The sequence below is a fragment of the Gopherus flavomarginatus genome, chromosome 1 (genome assembly GCF_025201925.1).
Source record: "Gopherus flavomarginatus isolate rGopFla2 chromosome 1, rGopFla2.mat.asm, whole genome shotgun sequence".
NCBI classification, from domain to species: domain Eukaryota; kingdom Metazoa; phylum Chordata; order Testudines; family Testudinidae; genus Gopherus; species Gopherus flavomarginatus.
The window spans coordinates 322620882-322640602 of NC_066617.1; the positions used below are offsets into that span (position 1 = coordinate 322620882).

Sequence of the window (19721 nt, forward strand, 5' to 3'; positions counted from 1 at the left end):
TCCTCATCCTCTTTTTAATACTCTATTAAAAACAATTACAGCAGTTCCTTGCCATTCTACATTAACCCTGAAAAGCAGGTGCCACAACAATAACTGCTATTGATACAATCATCACCTTTATATTCATGACTATCCTTTACAGTTTTGAGGAGAATTATCCTAATGGATGAGGAGAATGTAACTAACACTAATGGAATTTACCTATAAGGGATAATAGGCCTGATTCTCCATGGTCTTGCATCTTGTGTAGTCATTCACACACATGCAAAGTGGGTGGGAGTGCTACCAACTCAGATGGCCTGATTTGCTTCTCATTTCCACGGGTGCAAACCAGTAATGACTCCACTCAAATCAGCAGCATTACATCTGTGGAAGTAAGAAGAGACTCAGTTAAAAGTAAACAGCTACAAAAGACAGGAGAGATCTGTAAATCAGAGGGGCAAGCCCCCACTCACCAATCATCCTAACCTATCCCTTCACCACCTCAGTTTTATACTGTGTCAGTCTCACAAAACTGGCACAGAAATACTTTTTTGTGTTAGAGGTGTTATTAGCATACTCAAAACAGCTAATATTACATATAATAGAGATAGGAGAATATCTGCAAATGTTATAGGAAACTCCATGAAGGAAATGTTGCAGGTTTTTTGTTGAGGGGGGGAGCAGTGTTTGTTCTTCTGCAAAACTGACCAAATCTGCAAAAACCATAGATACACCAGATCTACAGGGATCTTCCAGAAGCCCCTGTGTAGAGGCCCTAGGCCTCTAAACTGTTTCTAGGTACCCTGACTAACCCTTGGCTCACTGAAAGCACGGCTCCAGTGGAGTGCTTCCACCAGGAACTAGCATGGGCCCCTTCCCTTAGGGATGGGCTGAACACCAAAGCGATGACTCTATTAGTATTAACTTTGGTGCTGAATCCTTGCAATGTTGTAAGTAGGATGATGCATGGAGAGTACCCATCCCCTCCCTCTCCTCTCAGACAGATTCCCATCTCTGTACAAGAGTTTACACTCAGCGTGAGGCAAGCATGGGAGTCAGCATTAGGTAAAAAAAGGAGGAGTCCTTGTGGCACTTTAGAGACTAACAAATTTATTTGGGCATAAGCTTTCATGGGCTATAACCCACTTCATCAGATGCATGGAGTAGAAAATACAGTAGGCAGGTACAAATACATAGCACATGAAAAGATGGGAGTTGCCTTACCAAGTGGGGGGTCAGTGCTAACAAGGCTAATTCAATTAGGGTGGATGTGGCTGACATAACCTTAGTCCCAGATTTGGACCTTAGCGTCCAAAATATGGGGGTTAGCATGAAAACCTCCAAGCTTAGTTACCAGCTTGGACCTGGTACCTGCTGCCACCACCCAAAAAATTAGAGTGTTTTGGGGCACTCTGGTCCCCCTGAAAAACCTTCCCTGGGACCCCAAGACCCAAATCCCTTGAGTCTCACAACAAAGGGAAATAATCCCTTTTTCCCTTCCCCCCTCCAGGTGCTCCTGGAGAGATACACAGACACAAGCTCTGTGAAACTACACAGAGAGACTCCCCCTCTCTGTTCCCAATCCTGGAAACAAAAAGTACTTTCCTATTCCCCCAGAGGGAATGCAAAATCAGGCTAGCAATCCAACACACAGATCTCCCACCAATTCCCTGGTGAGTACAGACTCAATTTCCCTGAAGTAAAGAAAAACTCCAACCGGTCTTAAAAGAAAGCTTTATATAAAAAGAAAGAAAAATACATACAAATGTTCTCTCTGTATTAAGATGATATAATACAGGGTCGATTGCTTAAAAGAATATTGAATAAACAGCCTTATTCAAAAAGAATACAAATCAAAGCACTCCAGCACTTATATTCATGCAAATAGCAAAGAAAAGAAACCATATAACTTACTATCTGATCTCTTTGTCCTTACACTTAGAAACAGAAGACTAGAAAGTAGAACTACTTCTCCAAAGCTCAGAGAAAGCAGGCAGGCAGACAAAGACTCAGACACACAATTCCCTCCACCCAAAGTTGAAAAAATCCGGTTTCCTGATTGGTCCTCTGGTCAGGTGCTTCAGGTGAAAGAGACACTAACCCTTAGCTATCTGTTTATGACAGTGGCCCATTTCCAACAGTTGACAAGAAGGGGGGTGAATATCAACAGAGGAAAATTATTTTTTGTAGTGACCCAGCCACTCCCAGTCTTTATTCCAGCCTAATTTGATGGTGTCAAGTCTGCAAATTAATTCCAGTTTCGCATTTTCTTGTTGATGTCTGTTTTTGAAGTTTTTTTGTTGAAGAATAGCCACTTTTAAGTCTGTTATTGTGTGGCCTAGGGAGACTGAAGTGCTCTCCTACTGTTTTTTTAATGTTTGCATTAGGTACAAAATGCATAAGTGGCTGCCTGGGGCACTACATTTTTAGGAGTGGCTCTATCTCAACTGTTCCTCTCCATAACTAAAACAAATTTTTTTAAAGCACCCCCCACCATGCCAGCAGCAACAGCAGGTCAGGAGTTACCATGACAGTGCAGCTCTAGCTTGGTTATCTCTGGCCAAGTACCCATGTCACACCTAGGACATCAAAACCTCAAGCATCAGCCTGTGTGGGACAGGGGGAACAATGGTGCAGAATTGACATTCTCCTCCCATCATCCTACAGCCTGGGTGGAGATTTGGGGAGTTTTGTCTTCTCTGCCCACAGCCATGTTGATTGGGTGAGCTTGGTGGCTGTCTGGAGGAAGGCATATCCTGGATCTCCCACATACCTCAGCCAAAAATTACATGCAGTTGTGGTGCTTCTGAGATCCCTGGTGCTGTGTAAAGATCGGAGGGCAGGACAGCGCAGGGAACTCTAGTGAGAGGAGACCAGTTTCTCCCACCCTTACTCCAACCCCATAGTACTCCTAGAGAAGGGGAAGGGTAGCAAAGTCTGCCCCCAAATCAGAATGAGTCAGCATGGCGGACTCAGGTCCAAGCTCCTCACAGAGACATGTACTACACTAAGGATAGCAGAAACTGGCCCAACGAGATCCTAAAGGTAAACCAACGTGCCCACGGCGTCAAATGCTGGAACTCCTCTTTGGGGACCTTCTCGTGAGACCTGAGCCCCTCTACGTCTGCCAAACCCTTCCCGGTCGGGATCACGTGTAGGGCGCCCCTGCAAGGTTCCCCCGGGTAATCCCCCTCGCAAGCACGAAGGTTGCGCCTGCGGCTCCGCTCCAGAGAGTCACAGGACAAAAGGCTCCAATAGGGACCCGAGCGAGCACGTAATCTAGCATGTGCACATTGTTTGGGGGCGGAGGAAGGGCGTCGCGCCGGCCGCGGCTCCGCTCCAGGGAGACTGGCCCTGGGAGCGAGCCCCACGTGGCCGGTGAAGCGCGCGGCGCCTCCAGGCAGCCCCCCGCCCGGGGAAGGCATTTGGCCAGGCGCGCGGCAGGAGGGAGTGGGGGTGAGTAGCCGCGCGGGGAGGGGGCCGCTGGCGCTGTGCGGGGCTGGGAAGGGGCGAGGAGAGAAGCACCACGTGAGGGGAGACGCAGCGGCGGTGCACTTGTGCAACGCGTGTGTGCGGAGAGGGGAGTTAGCCTCTGGGGCACAAGATCGGGGGCGGGCATAGCTTGGTCCAACCTGCGGGACGGTGGGGTGGACTTGCCCAGCGCTGTCCCAGCGCCGCTGGTGCACGGGAAGCTGCAGTGAGTAGTGCTGGGATGGCCAATTCTATCAGCCCCTCCAGGGTCGGAGCAGGGAGTTATGCCACAGTGGGTGGCTTGAAGTTCACCCGAGCAGACCGTTGCCTTGGGGAGTTGGAGGGAGCTAGCCCAGCCCTCCCCTCCCCTCGGCTCTTGTAGAATAATTTAAAATCACAGCTTTCGACAATGTAAATCAGTTCTCCTCTGCTCCCGCCGCTGCTGCTGGGAAAAGCGCAGAGCATCTAGCCCGCGTTAGCAGAGAAAGGTCTGCGTTTGCAAACTTCAGTTTTCTTCAGAAGCAGATCCAGAGGCCTTGATTCTCAGTGGCTCGGTTCCTGAAAGGAGGGGAAAGGTTCTTTGTAGGTGGGGTCCTCTAGAGCTCTCTCTAGTGTCAATTAGCATGTGATCTGCTTCCTAGGGCCCCCCAATGCCTTCCTGGCATGCCCTCTCTCTGCCCTTGGCCTGTCCCTGACATCCGATCCGGGAGCAGCTACAATGTAAGACTGCACAAGGGAGGGGCAAGGCGGTGGAGAATCAGTCCTGGGCAGGTCATCTGAGGTAAATTTCATTCTAAAATGTAAAAACAACGAGTGGGGTGGCGCCTTAAAGACTAACAGATTTATTTGGGCATAAGCTTTTGTGAGTAAAAAAAAAAACAAACCTACTTCTTCAGATGCATTCTAAAGTGTAAAGTGCATTAGTGTTTCAGGTTGGATACAAAATATCTGAAAGACATTATTTTGCATTTCTTATCTGACTTAAACACGCCTGTACCAATTTAAATAAAATACTAAAAACATAAATTTGTTAGTCTCTAATATGCCACAAGTACACCTTGTTCTTTTTGCTGATACAGACTAACACGGCTACCACTCTGAAACTAAGGGTATGGCTACATTTGGAATTTCAAAGCGCTGCCGCGGCAGGGCTTTGAAGTGTGAGTGTAGTCAGAGCGGCAGCGCTGGGAGAGAGCTCTCCCGGCGCTGCATGTAAACCACATCCCATACGGGTGTAACGTGCAGCGCTGGGAGCCGCGCTCCCAGCGCTGCTGCCCTGATTACACTGACGCTTTACAGCGCTGTATCTTGCAGCGCTTAGGGGGGTGTTTTTTCACACCTCAGTTGCAGCGCTGTAAAGTGTGAGTGTAGCCAAGGCCTAAAAACATAATTTGCATCTGGACTAAGAAAGCGTATGCTAAATTTAAGAAATAAGCTGTCCCAGGAATTTGCATTGAGCATGCTGTGTAATCTTATTTACTCTTTACTTTGCAGTATTGCATAGAAGCCAGCCAGGTCAGTGACCTATCGTGCTAGGTTTTGTAAAACAATATAGTAAATGGCAGTCCCTGTCCCAAAGAGCTTACAGTCTAAAGGACAAGATGTAACAGTATGTGAGACAAACAAGCGGGTCAGGGTGGAATGAGAGTAACATGAGGTAACAACAACAAAAAAATCCTACAATAGCATGTGCACCGTTCTTAGGCAGGAGCAACACACAGTTTCCCTTTTAAATGGGGGATTCAGCATTTGGTGGAGTGTGAATTGCAGGTTGGCAGGAGCAGAGCCTATGAGATTGCTGCCTACTGTGGTATCACACCTACCTCAATCCATTGGTATTTGCTTTTGCATGTAAGTCAATGCAGACAGGGTGAAACCCCCTTACTCAAGGTGTGGGGGGGAAAGGTGCGGAGAGGAAGTGGCTTGTGGGATAGCTCATGACAAGTGAAGCTGTGCTGCGAGATGGAAAGGGCAAAGGGAGTTGTGCTCTTCTTCTTATTAAGGCACAGATAGCTTGTATTTAACAGCTATGTTATTTTAAGTTAAACATTACACAGCAATGAGAGGCCGCTGTAGGCTTCAGGCTGCCACAATCTATGCTCCACCAATGGTTCAGAACTCCACTTTCCAAAATGGAGGATGACCTTTGGTGTCTGCCACTGCACCTCATATCTTTACACAACAATAAAGCTACTCCACACAGTGGTGGGGCAGGAGCTAGTGTGTAGGCACAGTGCTTCTGTGTACCTGTGCAGAGCTTCATTCTAGAGGCTGATCCTCAGAGCATTTCCACAACTTTGTCCCCTCCCTAACAGAGTAATGCTGGGGAAACAAAGTGCTAACTCCTCCTATCCTATTCATGTGAGTAGTCCAGTGGTTCTCAACCTTTGCAGATTACTCCACCCCTTTCAGGAGTCTGATTTGTTTTGCGTACCCCAAGTTTTAGCTCACTTAAAAAGCTACTTGCTTACAAAGTATCTCAGCACACTGTTACTAAGGCTACGTTTATGTCACGAGGGTCATGGAGGTTACAGAATCCATGACATCCAGAGACCTCTGTGACATTCTCTGCTTCAGCTCCAGGGGCTGTGGGACTCTGGAGCTGGTAGCCAGCGGGTCCAGGCAGGTTCCAGCGACAGGGGGCCTCCTGCAGGGTTCTGGTGATAGACTCCTGAGGGGGCCCTCCTCAGGGTTCCGGCAACAGCCTCATTCTGGGGGAGGGAGATGCCTTGGGTGAGCAGCTGGGGGTGTCACATTTTCTTTTTGGGAAATATGTTTACCCTGCAGCTCCCAGCTGCCATGGAGGGGTGGGGGTGCTGTAGCTTCCAGCTGCTGCGGGTGGATGGGGGAACCCCACAGCTCCCAGCCACCACAGTGGTGGGGAAACCATGGAGCTGCAGCAGCAAAAGTCACAGACAGGTCACGGCTTCTGGTAACTTTTGTTTATTGCCCATGATCTGTCCCTGACTTTTACTAAAAATAACCGTGAGAAAATTTTAGCCTTAACTATTACTGAAAAATTGTGTACTTTTTCATTTTACCATATGCTTATAAAATAAATCAAGTGGAATATAAATATTATACTTTTCAGGATATAGTATATAGAGCAGTATAAACAAGTCATTGTCTGTATGAAATTTTAGTTTGCACTGACTTTTCTAGTGCTTTTTATGTAGCCTGTTGTAAAACTAGACAAATATCTGGATGAGCTGATGTACCCCCTAGAAGACCTATGTGTACCCCCAGAGGTACACATATCCCTAGTTGAGAATCACTGGAGATAGAAAATAAATCAAAAAAATCTTCCCTCCAAGTCATGCACATAAGTCCCATGGACTTCAGAATTTGGCCCATTGGGTACAGTTTGGTTTTATTTCTCTGTCTGTGTTAGAGAAGCTAGAGGTTTCTCATGAATTTTAATTAAAGAAGATACAAGTAAGTGATTTATTTGAAATGGTCTCTGCAAGTAAGCTCATATAGACATAAATATTTGTACTGAATTAATTTTTTTTTAATATTGTGTAGAAAAAAGATGAAATCAGCGCTGAGCTAAAGAGGTTAGTGAAGCATGACATTTTAAATGGGGTATGGTGGTGGTTACAGTTTTCCCAAAAGCTGAAGCAGCTACAGTGTTCAGAACATTCGGGTTGGAAAAATATTGCTATGGCAACAAATTACTTTTATATTCACATAAAGCAAAAATAGATCTCTCTCTCCCCCCTCATATTTTAAAGTGCTTGAAAGATTAAAGGTGATAGGCAGAAACAGTTGCACTAATATATTTTTCATTTTTCTTCATTTTCTTTATATATATTTCTGTATGAATCTGAAATGCAGAAATAATTTAGAGCTAGAAGCATCTTACTACCAAAAAGTAGGAATTGCTTGGGGAAGGGGAAAGTATAATTCAGTCAGAACTTCTATTCTGACTGTGCTATAACATGTTGGGCTTTAATTTATTAAAAGAAATATTCCCAACAGCCATAAGATATAAAAAAAATTCTATATTTGGCAAGACTAAAATTATTACACTTCTTTTCTAGCATGAAAGACTCCACCCATTTTTTTATTCTAGATCAGCTACAGTGAATGTCAAACTAGTTGATTTTTTAGGAAGACAGAGATTCGTTCATTTCATCTTTTATTTTTCTTTTAAAAAGGTGTGTGACTTTCATTTTTCTAAATGTGAGCAGCTAGCAGTGCTTTGTGCCTGTCTCTCAAAAGGTGAGCCTGTGTGCAAGGGGCAGAGTGACTGAAGAGGAGCTGTAAAAAGCAGCAAAGAATCCTGTGGCACCTTATAGACTAACAGACGTTTTGGAGCATGAGCTTTCGTGGGTGAATACCCACTTCCTCAGAAATACCCACGGAAGCTCATGCTCCAAAACGTCTGTTAAGTCTATAAGGTGCCACAGGATTCTTTGCTGCTTTTACAGATCCAGACTAACACGGCTACCCCTCTGATACTTGAAGAGGAGTTGTGTGTCTCATTAGGAAATACCCAGTGTACAAGAGGCTCTCTGCTGGAGCCAAAGTGTTGGCTGCGTGCCTTGCCCATCCCATTGGTATACCTGTCAGAGGGGACATTCTGGGCTGGGGCAGGACAGGCCTGGGTATATTGGATACAGGAGGGGGAATAATGGGGTCTTCTCATGCCTTGGCTATTCTGCAACCATGCAATGTCTCATAGAGGCCACTGCATCAGTTATGCTGGCCCCAGCAGCTGCTGAATAGACAAGGTACAGATTGCTTCCCTTCAGTCCCTGTGCTCAGTTTGGATCTTTGTTAGCTGGCGATTGAGGCCCAATCTGGACAAGAGTTAAATAATTTTGTTTTGTTGGGGAAACAGCCAGAAGGAATGATTAAATACATAGCAACTCCTTTAATTCGCTGGGGATGGCTGCTACTTGTGAATCATGTTTGCAATATAGGATAGCTATTAGAACAGAGGCTACTGCTGGATGTGCAGGTAGCAACCACATCAAAAATACTTTTTACCATCTGTACCTGTTAAGGTGAATGGGACCTTCCATTTCATGCTTAGACCAGGTCATGCATATATGTGCCTTCGTCATCTTGAAATTATACTATTGTAATGTACCTTAACAGGGCCTAAAGTATATGAAGGTCTGTAGGAGAACAAAGAATAGACCTTATACAGCATTCAGATGGCATGAGTGGGCTGTAAAGACAGCTCATCATCCCATCAGAAATATGCCTAAAGGACAATGGAGAGTTCAAAAATTCTTCCACAGCCCTATCAACCTTCTAGTTAGTTTGCTGAAAAAGGAATCTGTTTCTTAATGACATTCGATGGAATTCTTAGGAAGATCCAACTACTATAAATATGTTGAAGTTTGCTCTGAGCAGAGTTAATTGCAGGATTAGGGCCTTTGTCATGTTTATCCATACCTTGTGCCAATCATATTCAAAGAGAAGAGATGGAAAAAGAAACCCTCTAGCCCAGTAGTCTCAAAGAACACCAAAGCAACCTCATGGTTGAGAGACTAGGCACAAAATTCTCCTCTCAGTTACGTTAGTGCAAACTCATTGACATCAAATAAAGGCCCCTGTAATCCTTTTCTCTTTTAGAGGAGCAGCCACTGGAGGGGGTGAGAGGGACTAGTCTTTTTACATTCAATGAAGCCCCTCTCCAAATTGCTGCAAGACTATTGCATTCTTACTCCTGGTTTCCCCTGATTCCTCCCCAACTTCTAGTGTGGTTGTACCATTGCCTTGAATGGGGTTCTACTGGTAGATCAAATGAGAATTTTGGCTCTGTCACTAAGGATGAGGGGGTGGCATAGGCCTCTCATACTCCTCCATCCCATGACCTTTTTCAAAGAAAGTGGGATGTAATGTAAGTTATCTTTTTCTCTTTGTGCCTTTTCTCCCCCTAGAAAAGGTGGTAGAAGAAGGCTGACGGCCCCTGCAGGACATGTACACAGGTACCTTAAAGCATAGCTAGGGCCCCTCACCCCACTTCGTAAAAAATAAGTTTCTCAGAGTGAGTTATAGACCAATCTTTGTCTATTTTTAATAAATATCCAAGTATCTTGTATTTACTAATTTTCATCCCCCCATTCCCTCTCATCTAGTTTTGAACAGTCCTTCAGGTACTGCTCGGCATTGCTTTTAGATGCTTAGGATTATGGTATTATGTATGAATATAATTCCATGGGGCTATGTTGCACTTATAGCCTCTTCTACTCTTTCTTTCAGTGTGGGACCCAAAAGAGTATGAAACGAGCATATTCTAGCAACAACTATAGCGTTGGCTCCCAGCAGTAATAGATTGGTGGATGCCTCTGCCGATGAGAATCAAATACACAGTGAATTTTCCCGTTTTTGTCAAATCCAACTGCTGTTATTTTATAATAGCAGAAATTACTATAAATTAACTGTATTACCACATTAATAATGCACCTGTGTGTGATAGATCTTCTTCTGTATTAGGCATAGATCAGTTGTACTGACAAACATGACAAAGAAAAAACATCTGCAGAGGTACCATTATAAACTGTTGTTGGGGTTATTTAATAGCATTGCTGCACAAGGATCTTTTTTTTGAGTTAAGCAGACTCGTGCAGAATATATATATCCCCAAATGCCCTTCTTCATTGCTCTACAAGAAATACAGTGGTATCTATGACCCTGTTTAGAGGAATAAAGCTTCTGTTTGTCTCCCGCTCATTCTGTCAGTATTCACACAGTGAGTTCAGTAAAAATCCCTGAGGTATTCCAGTGTCAGACCACAAAGCCATTTCTGCCTTTTAGAAAAATTACTGTGTTTCAAGGAATGGAGACTGTGGGGAATATTCCTGTGAAGTAAAGACTTGATGTAGCAGTGCAGATACAGGAACTGAAAGGTTGGTGGGGGAGGGGTAAAAGACTGAAACAAAAGCAAAGTAAAAGGAGAAAATACATATATTCTGATTTTAGTTACTCTTGAGAAAATCCAGAGTAACTCCATGAAGTCAATGAAGTTCCCTGGAGTAGCGCAGATCAGAATATGGCCTTGCATGAAGAAAAGGTGAGCAGTGATCAAGAGACACAGAAGAAACTCTGAGATGTACTGACAGCAGAGTATTTTGGGAAGAAAAATAAATGGGATCATGAAGTGTTCCTTCCTTCCTTCCTTCCCTGAATTTGGATCAAAATCAGACTTGCCTAAACAAGTACACATCGAACTGATGTAGCTTTTTTATAAACATTGCAGTAACTTCTACAGCCCCCCAAAGTGGATCAGGCCCTCTGTGTTAGGGGCTGTACCAACACGTAACAAAAAGAATGGTCCATGCTTCTAAGAGCTTACAATCGAAATATGAAAGAAGAGACAAACGAATAGATGGGGGAGCACAAGATAACAATGAGACAGAACTGGTCAGCGTGATAAGTACTGGTCACACAGTATACCAGCTGCTTAATCTTTGTCAAGTTTTTGTCAGCTTCTCAGAAGAGATGTGAGGAGGGATTTGAGGAGTAGAGAAGTTGTGCCTGCTTATAGCAGGGCTGACGTTCTCCTTTTGACCTGGATTCTATGCTGAACCCAGTTTTCACTGAGTTCTGTGAGGGGGCCACAGAGGAGTTGGTTGCAGCTCCCTGATTCTGGGGCCAGTTATATACTGGCCCTAAAGTAGATTAGAGCAGCCTGGGGACTGCGATAATCTTTACTGGTTGGTTATGGCTCCCAAAAGGAAGGTCTGCCAACTGGGGATTGCCAGAGCCCAACACACTCCAGCTACACTCTCTCTCTCTCTCTCTCTCTCTCTCTCCACCCCTGCTATACACCGTCCCTACAGATGTAGGAGTATTTAATATTTATAAAACAACTAGTTTCAGGTTGTTTTTGTTATTAATACTTACTACCCATCTAATCCCACAGCTGTAAGAAAGGATTGATACAGTGGATAGTATCAGTTCTGCCTGATTTTCCTCTTCTTTACTTCAGTGGAGTTTCTCCAGTTTTACACTGGTGTCAGTGAGAAAAGAATCAGGCCTAGATAGTACAGCTCATGTAAACAATTGTGAGGGGAAAAAACAACTTTTTTTTTCCTATAACAAAAAGGTGTTTAGATTTTCCATGCTTCATCTTCCTGAAAGGTATATTGTTGAACAATAATTTCTAATTGGTTTAGCTTGTGGGAACGGTTTTCTCTTGAAACGTCACATTCTTCATTGATTCTCTGTGACTTTTCAAAGGGGAAGGAAACTTTTAATGCTTCACATGAAGAAACCAGTGATATGATCTCATCAGGAGATGAAGGCGTTCAAAGTCCAGATTTCGAGTCCCATTGATGCAGAATGTTTACTTGTCAGATCTCGTTTGTTGTCAATGTTCAAATGCATGTAATTTCTTGCAAGGCAGGGATTTGGAATGTGAGGCCACAGCAGTAATGAAGGACATTTGCACGGTGGTTGAGCAGATAGTATGCTTTTTTAGAAATCAACTTAGTAAAATCAGCACAGTGCCAGCATTAGTATTCAGATAAAATTTAGGCTTCTATGAACAGGCAGTCATGCAGTCAAATTCTTAAGCGAAAACGTCAATGTTAGAGCATGCCTCTGGTGTCTCAAATACTTCCCAAGAAGAGCATGAGGTAGTTTTCAGTATGTTGGGAATGTTCAACCTTAGACTGAGATCCCATTTATCTGTAGAGCACACCCAGAAATACCGGTACCATTCTACTCTTTGACTCTTATCTGTTTGCAGCAAAGGTAATTGGTATATACTTCAACTATTCTTGTCTGACTGCTGTGCATATAGTTTCTTTAAGTCTTGTAGAAAGCCGGATTAGGAAATATGTTACTTAAAGCAGAACTTGAAACTAACAACTGTTAAATATGTCTACACTACAAACAGAAATGACAGGTGGAGACATACCCAAGCTAGTTAGCTCAAACAAAAATAGCAGTGAAGCATTGGCAGCATGAACTAGTCGCTCCACTGCCTATGCAGGGTCCTGGATAGGCTTATATAGCCCATGCTGCTGTGGCTTCACTGCTTTTACCATTTGAACTAGCGAGATCAAAGCTAGCTTGAGCATATCTCCATGTGTCGCAGTCACACTTCTGATTGCAGTGTAAACATACCCTTTGGCTGCTATGGACTTTGGATCAAATTCTGAAGTCCTTACTCAAGTCCCATGTTGCCCGCTGTATCTGTGAGCTTGCATCATATTTGCCCTACCTTCCAGCCCTGTGGAACTGTTCTGCAGGGTTCCAGCCATAGGTTGTCTTAACTTCTGGTCTCCCCCATGGTTTTGGTGAGAGAGAATCGGGAGGAAGACAGATGACTTGCAAGCCCTATCCTATCCTCACTGTTTGAGGAAAGGATGGGTCTGCTGAGTCATCTCACCCCTCCAGATTCCCTCTTCCCCAAGCCATGGGGGAAACCAGCAGAAGTTAAGACAACCTATGGCTTATTAATACCACGTTTTCCCCACTCCACACTGTGGAACATCTCCGCAGGTGGAAGGGCAAGAGACGCCCACATGGTTGCCTTTTGCCTCCTGAAAATCCCCCAGGATCTTTGCAAACTTCAGGGATTTGTGTGGTTTAAGTGGTTGGAACACCTCATTACATCTTTAGGGGGAAAACTTCCCTTTGTCCACTGTGAAAATTTTTTTTAGGAAACTAAATGTTAACTGTTGTGGACTTCTGTTCTAAGTTCATATTGCAAATTTCCAATTAGCCTCCTTTCTGGAGATAAGGAGACTTGGTAACACATTAAGAGACCCTACTCAGGGAAAAGAAGACTCTTCAAGTTTGGATTTTGAATTTCCTCATTATCATTCCTTTAGGAGGTGGTATTCCCCTGTGGAACTAATATGGGGCTTGCCCCCATAAACTTGCATATTTTGGTAGATCTTTGGAGACAAGGACCATCTGCACAGAAGTCTGGTGCCTCAGCACATCTTCCTCCAATAGAATTATGGCTCTTTCATGATTTATACTGCCAATGCCTCCCCCTAGTCATTTGGTGGGTATACCAGTGAGCCTTCAGCATGGAAAAAAGTAGTTCAGAAAATCTTTGCTTGGTTACAAAATATAATAGAAAGCAGCACAGCTGCTATAAATTGTGCCTCTGTAACCTATTAGAATTCTTTGAAAATATCCACAAAGTAGTGCATAAAAGAACAAATGGATGTAATTTTAGCCTTTCAAAAGGCTTTTGATAACATTCCTCACAATGCGCTATTAACGAAACTTGTTAGCCATGGGGTGATAGGTGAAGTCCTATCATAGATTAAAAACAGATGGGAATAAAGTGGAAGTAGGAATAAACTGTCCATTCTCAGCATGCATTGAAATTAATACTGAAGTGCACCAGGGAGCAGTACTACCAACAGGAGCAGTGTTTAATATATTCGTGATCTGGAAATGGCTTTGTGAAAAAGCGGATTCACCACTAGAGTGGCTGAGTGTAACATAATGGATCTCTGACTGGCACCCCCAGCTGATGACCTCTCTGGTCCACTGGTGGTCCACCTCTTCCCATGACTTTGCCCTTCAGCCAAGTCCTGATTTAAGTCTCTAACCCTTCCTAGCCTCTCAAAAATAAAAGTCGAGGCATCCTTGTATCAAGATTCCAGATCTGACTCTGAGCTCCATGGTCCTTGCACACTTCTGACGGGGCTCTCCATCAATCCTTATCCCTATCTCAGAGCTTCACACTGCTTTCTCCTGTGGCTGGTAGGGGAACCCAGGCCCTCCTACTATACTGGGTTCCAGTCCCGGGACCCTATAACTAGCAGTCAGCAACTGTTTCATCCAACTCCTTGCTGCTGATTCCCTGGGATTCTTCCTACTCACCCTTTCTCAGGCCTTCACCCCCCGTAGCCTGTCTAGGTTCACCCTTCTTCTCAGGGCTGGGACTATCAGCAAGTTAGGTAGGCAGACTCACGCTATCAGGGCTTGAGCTAGTGCACTAAAAATAGCTGTGGTACATTGTGTCTCAGGCAGAGACAGGGGCTAGCCACCAAGCTGAGACCCATGGGTCAGGTGGGCTTGAGAGCCTGAGTTGCTGTGTTCATTCTGCAATTTTAGCACACTAGCTCAAACCCCACTAGCATGAGTCTTATCTACCTGGGCTGGGAGCTTGACTCCCAATGCAGTATAGACGTACTATCAGGGCTGTCCCCTGGAATCCCCTAACAAACCCAATCCAAAGGTACAAAACAAACCAACTTCTGCTCTCCTCAGGGTTTGCCTTTCATGCCTCTGAAATTCCCATTGCTGTTCCTCCACCGAACAACCTCCAGCGCTTTCTCCCTGGAAGTCCAGATCATGCTTTTTTATCAGGGCTTACCACTGGAACCTGCTCTGCTTCCTGGGAATATCTCATCTCTGTCTTGGCCTCCTGCCTGACTTGTCTGTTCAGGAGAGGATCCCAGGGCTTACTCTCCCTGCTGGGTTTCCTCCTTGACCCTCCTAGTATCTTTATTCTCTGTAGTCTCAGACAGTAACTGTAGACTCTCCATGTAGCCCCCTGCTGCTTCTTGAGTTTTGTGGCATAGCTAACATGCTTCCTGAGTCTATGACCATTGTGCACTGTACTTTGTATTTTGTTCATGATTTACAGTCTCACACCCTTCCTGGTGGTATTAAACTTTTTAAAGAATTGCAGAAGAGCTTTTCTTGTTTTCGTTCTATTCTTGATAGATGTTACAAGGAAAATTGTTACATTAAGACCTGAGTTTTCTATATCAACACCTCCTTCACTGGTACAGTCCTTATAATTCCAAAGGATATGATCTATTGCGTCCTGGGTTATGCATAATTCATCTTTATGCTTGTTAATTAGAAATAAATTACTATTTAATCTGCAATGCTGTGTTAGAATTCTAAATAGAACCGCTTCAATCTTCCTCTCAGGGCCTTGGATTACATCACCATTTTCAACTGTTGGGCACACTTACTGGAATTTTTTCTCCTTCATTTCATTTGCTCACAGTTCTCGCCATTCCTTCCTTATCTTATTTTTTGATTAGGTATTTAAATTCCAGTTTGCTTAAGGGGATTCCTAAGTCAATTTGTTCATTATCAGTAGCATTTTTTGCCTCTTTGTCCACCAGTATGCTGCCTAGTATCCCCACATATGCCAGAATCCGTGCTATTACTATGGTTGTATCCAGTTGCACACCTGTTTGGTTGTTAGCAGCAATACTTCATTAAGAATATCATTTCTGCTGTCAGACTTACCACCATAAATTGCCTGCATCCCTGGCAAGGAATCTGACAGGGTGGCCACAGCAGGTGGCCACATATCTAAAGCTCAGTTTACTCCTAACATAATCCCTGTTAATTTTATATCTGTCTATATGACTGAGCTATTAACCTTGCAGCCTCCTTGAGTCCAATTGAGGGCACACAGAAGGCTGTTCCCACTCTTCTTGTTCCATGCCACGTGCATATACAGTATTTGGCAGTAGTGTCCCCATTTATCACAACTACATAGATTTGCTATATCTTATATATTTATTAATCTTCTCCTTTTTATTAATTTAATTATTCCATGTCTGCCTCGGGGGATGGTTTTCCAATGAAAATATTTTCCCATAGCTATAGATTTCGGTCTTTTTCAATCCTTTCTTTTCATTAAGATGCTTTATCCACTTCTATACTCTACTTATATGGGGAATTTTGATTATATATATATTTTTTGTCCTACCTGGCCTCCATTTAATTCCCAACAATCATTATATATTAGGTTCGTGTTGTTGTCTTTGCAATTGTCTAGTACTTTGGCCCAAAAAGTTAAGTCTAGGAGCTTCATTCTAAAAATGATAGGTATTTCACTGGCTGCTATCTGTAGCACACACACAGGTAACGAAGGCATCACATGCAATACACAATGCCTGTGCTTGGATATAGCTTAGTTTTCTCAGATTCCCATTCACTGTAGACGCAAAGGCCTGGTATCTGTTCTCAATAATTGGTCTAATTAGAGCTCTGTATTGCATTATACGACCATTTTCTTATCCACTCCCCAAAATGTTCCAGGGATACTTTTAGTTAATTCTACCTTTGCACTTATCTTGAATATTTTCAGTGTGGTCCCTCTAAGTGAGCATATCACACTTAAGAATTAGTAATTTTTTACTATATTTATCTGTTGGTTATATAGATATAACTTCAAATCTTTTCGATTTTTCGTTGTTGTGAAGATCATTCCCTTAGTTTTATCTATGGAGAACTTCAAGCCCCACCTGTTTACCCATTCTGCACTCCTTTTAAGTGCTTTTTTTTTTTTTAATGACACTTCCAAGGTTTCTGCTTTTGGTCCATATGGCACAGTCATCAGCAAATCATGTGATCCCTAGTCCTCTACTACTCTCCTTAGGGAGACCATTTATCATGAGGTTGAAGAGGGTTGGGCTAATTATGCTCCCCTGTGGAGTTGAATTTCCAGTTGAATATACCTTGGAAAAACCTTTCCCTATTTAGACTTCTATAGTTCTTTTGCTTAGACCTGGTCTACATTACAGAGTTAGGTCGATTGTAATGCAGCTTATGTCCATCTAATTACATCAGTGTACACATTGCAGCCTTGCTTCTGCCAATGTAAGTGCCCTAGTACACTGGCATAATAACTCCTCCTCCAGGAGAGGTGTAGGGCTTATGCCGGTGTAGCTAGGGCAGATGCAGTGTCTGTGTAGATGCTGTGGGTTACTTACTTCAGCTGTTGGCTGTCATTCTTGCCATTGTGGAGCTGTTAAATTGACAAGAAAGCCCAGTTTCCCCGCTCCCAGATGGGCAGCTGCCTAGTATCCCTGCTCCCAGCCAAGCTGCTGCCCATGCTCCTGTCATGCAGCCCAGGCTCCCCGCTCCCTGCTCAATATTGGGCTGCTGCCAGTGCTTCGTGCTCTCTGCTGGGTTGCCACCCGGGCTCCCAGCTCCCCACTCTGTTGAGCTGCTGCCTGGGCTCCCCACTGGGAGTCCTGCTGACACCTGAACTCTTGACTTCCTGCTTCCCGACAGGAGCATGGCAGGTGCCTGGGGTCCAGGCATGGAGTTCCCCATTGGGCACAGCAGGGAACAGGGAACCCAGGCTCCTGCCATGCTCTTGGTATGGGGGTGGGGGAAAATGGGCTCCTGGTGGGGAGCTGGGAGTTCGTAGGGGGCAGAGATCTGGAGCCTGGGTGACTGCTGTGCTCCCAGCAGGGGGGCAGATGGATTCTCGGTGGGGAGCCAAGAGTTGGAGGAGGGGCAGAAGCCGGGCTCCTGATGGGGAGCTGAGAGCCCGGGGCAGCCGAGGCTTTCAGTCCCCCACACTGCCCCTCTTAAGTGGCTGGGAGCACTCCTGGTGAGGACATGCACTAACAACAGAAGGGGGGTAGTGTGGACATGAACCACTGCAGTAATTACTGGGATGGCTATAAGTCAACATAACAGGTCAACTTATGTTTGTAGTATAGACATGCCCTTAAGAAGTCCCTTATCTATGGGCAGCATGTGAATGCCTGCTTGGGGAGGCTAGTCCCACCCAAGGCCATGCCCCTTCTGTATGCTCTGGAACCTAGAGCCCCCCCAACCACAGCCGCTGGACCCTGTCCCAGGCTGGCTAGTGCCCACAGTGCCCCACCGCGTCCCCCCAGCCCTGGAGCACTGGGAGTGAGAGCGCCGCTTGGTGGTGGTGCTGCTGCAGGCCCCAGCCCGGGAGCAGCGGGAAGGCGGGTGGCGTGGCCCCAGCCCTTGAAGTCCAGCAGCACCACCGAAGTGGAGCCCTGGGGGCAGAGTGTGGACGGGCCCACGCCTGGCTGTTTGGGGAGGCATAGCCTCCTCCACCTGCCTATGCTCTTATCCATCTGTACGTTCTTCCTAGAATACTCATGAAAGCCAGTTTATGTAGTAGTCCCTGTCTATAACCGATCATAGAAAAAGCCCATGTCCAGGAAGTTGTGAATTCTTTGGTTCTCAGGCTTTTTTATGCATCTGTTTCTATGCTTACAATGTGGTTAATCTCACTCCTAACTTCCTCTGAACCCATTTTGATTACTAGGAACCGGTTTCTTTTAGGTGGGTTACTAATCTCTTTACCATTGTTTTCATGGTTTTATCTAAACATGCTGTGAGTGCAATTAGTCTGCATGCCTCAGGTCTTGAGTGCAGTTTACCTGGTTTCCTAACAGGGATGATAATCATGTGTTTCCAGTCTTTAGGTGTTTCACCTTTTCTCCATATGTTACATATTTTCAGTATCACCATCAGGCTTCCTTCATTTAAGTGTGTAAGCATTTCAAAGCTTATTTTGTCCTAGCTGGTGCGTGCTTTTGCTCCTTAACTTTTTTTTCTTTTCTTTTTGGAGATCTCTCATATTAAAGGTTTCATTTAAAATAACTGCTGCTCCTCCCACCTCTTCATGATCTCATAATTATTATTAATGAACTTATTTATACTGATGTTTTGAAACATGGTGCCCAGATTTTCTGCCTTTTCTTTGTTGGAGCTTGTTACTCCATATACTGCAACTGCAAAGTTTGGTATTATGAGGTTCTTTATTCCGTTCAGTTTCCTAATTTGTTTATACATTGGTATCTTTTTTAACTTTGGGCAACTGCCTTACTTTTTAAATATTTCATTGTGTTCGCAATTTAAGGATTTTTTATTTTTTTTTTTGCAGTCTTATCTACTTTATTCCTTTCCCTAATTACCAATTCACATTTCTTGTTCCATCATCATATATTTTTCTTTGAGTATTGTTGTAATTCTAGGAATAGCTAGGCGGACTCTTTACGATTCTCTTAATACTAGTTCTACAGAATTCCTCAAGATCTTCATTTATAAATTACTCATTCATTTTGCTCGCTTCTGTTTCGAATGCATTTCCAATTTGCTTTTTTAGATTTCAGGTGGGGTTATCAGCTTCGTCTTTGGTATTTCCTTTTCCTGGATATATAATTAATGTTGGGAAATGGTCACTACCAATTCCCTCCTCTGTCAGGCCTTGGGAGGCAGGTCAGTCCTCACCCACAGACAACTCGCCAACCTTAAGCATATCCTCATCAGCAACCACACACCACACCATAGTAACTCTAACTCAGGAACCAGTCCATGCAACAAACCTCGATGCCAACTCTGCCCACATATTTACATCAACGACACCATCACAGTACCTAACCAGATCAGCCACACCATCACTGGCTCATTCACCTGCACATCCACCAATGTAATATACGCCATCATGTGCCAGCAATGCCCCTCTGCTATGTACATCGTCTAAATTGGACAGTCGCTATGTAAAAAGGATAAATGGACACAAGTCAGAT

At 44.3% G+C, this 19721-nt stretch overlaps 1 protein-coding gene across 6 annotated transcripts in view; it reads left to right on the forward strand.

Moving 5' to 3' along the window:
• Nucleotides 1-3355: 3355 nt before the first annotated feature.
• LOC127043287 (probable tRNA methyltransferase 9B) overlaps nt 3356-19721 on the forward strand; it is a 69869-nt gene continuing 53503 nt past the window's right edge. For 2 of the 6 annotated variants that reach the window (XM_050937274.1, XM_050937272.1), the window contains exons 1-2: nt 3374-3438; nt 4095-4234. The gene's annotated coding sequence lies outside the window, so the exon portion shown is untranslated. Of the gene's footprint in view, nt 3439-3626; nt 3680-4094; nt 4235-5778; nt 5815-6978; nt 7011-9350; nt 9399-19721 lie in introns of those variants that run through there. The other 4 variants (XM_050937270.1, XM_050937273.1, XM_050937271.1 and 1 more) reach the window with 4 other exon arrangements.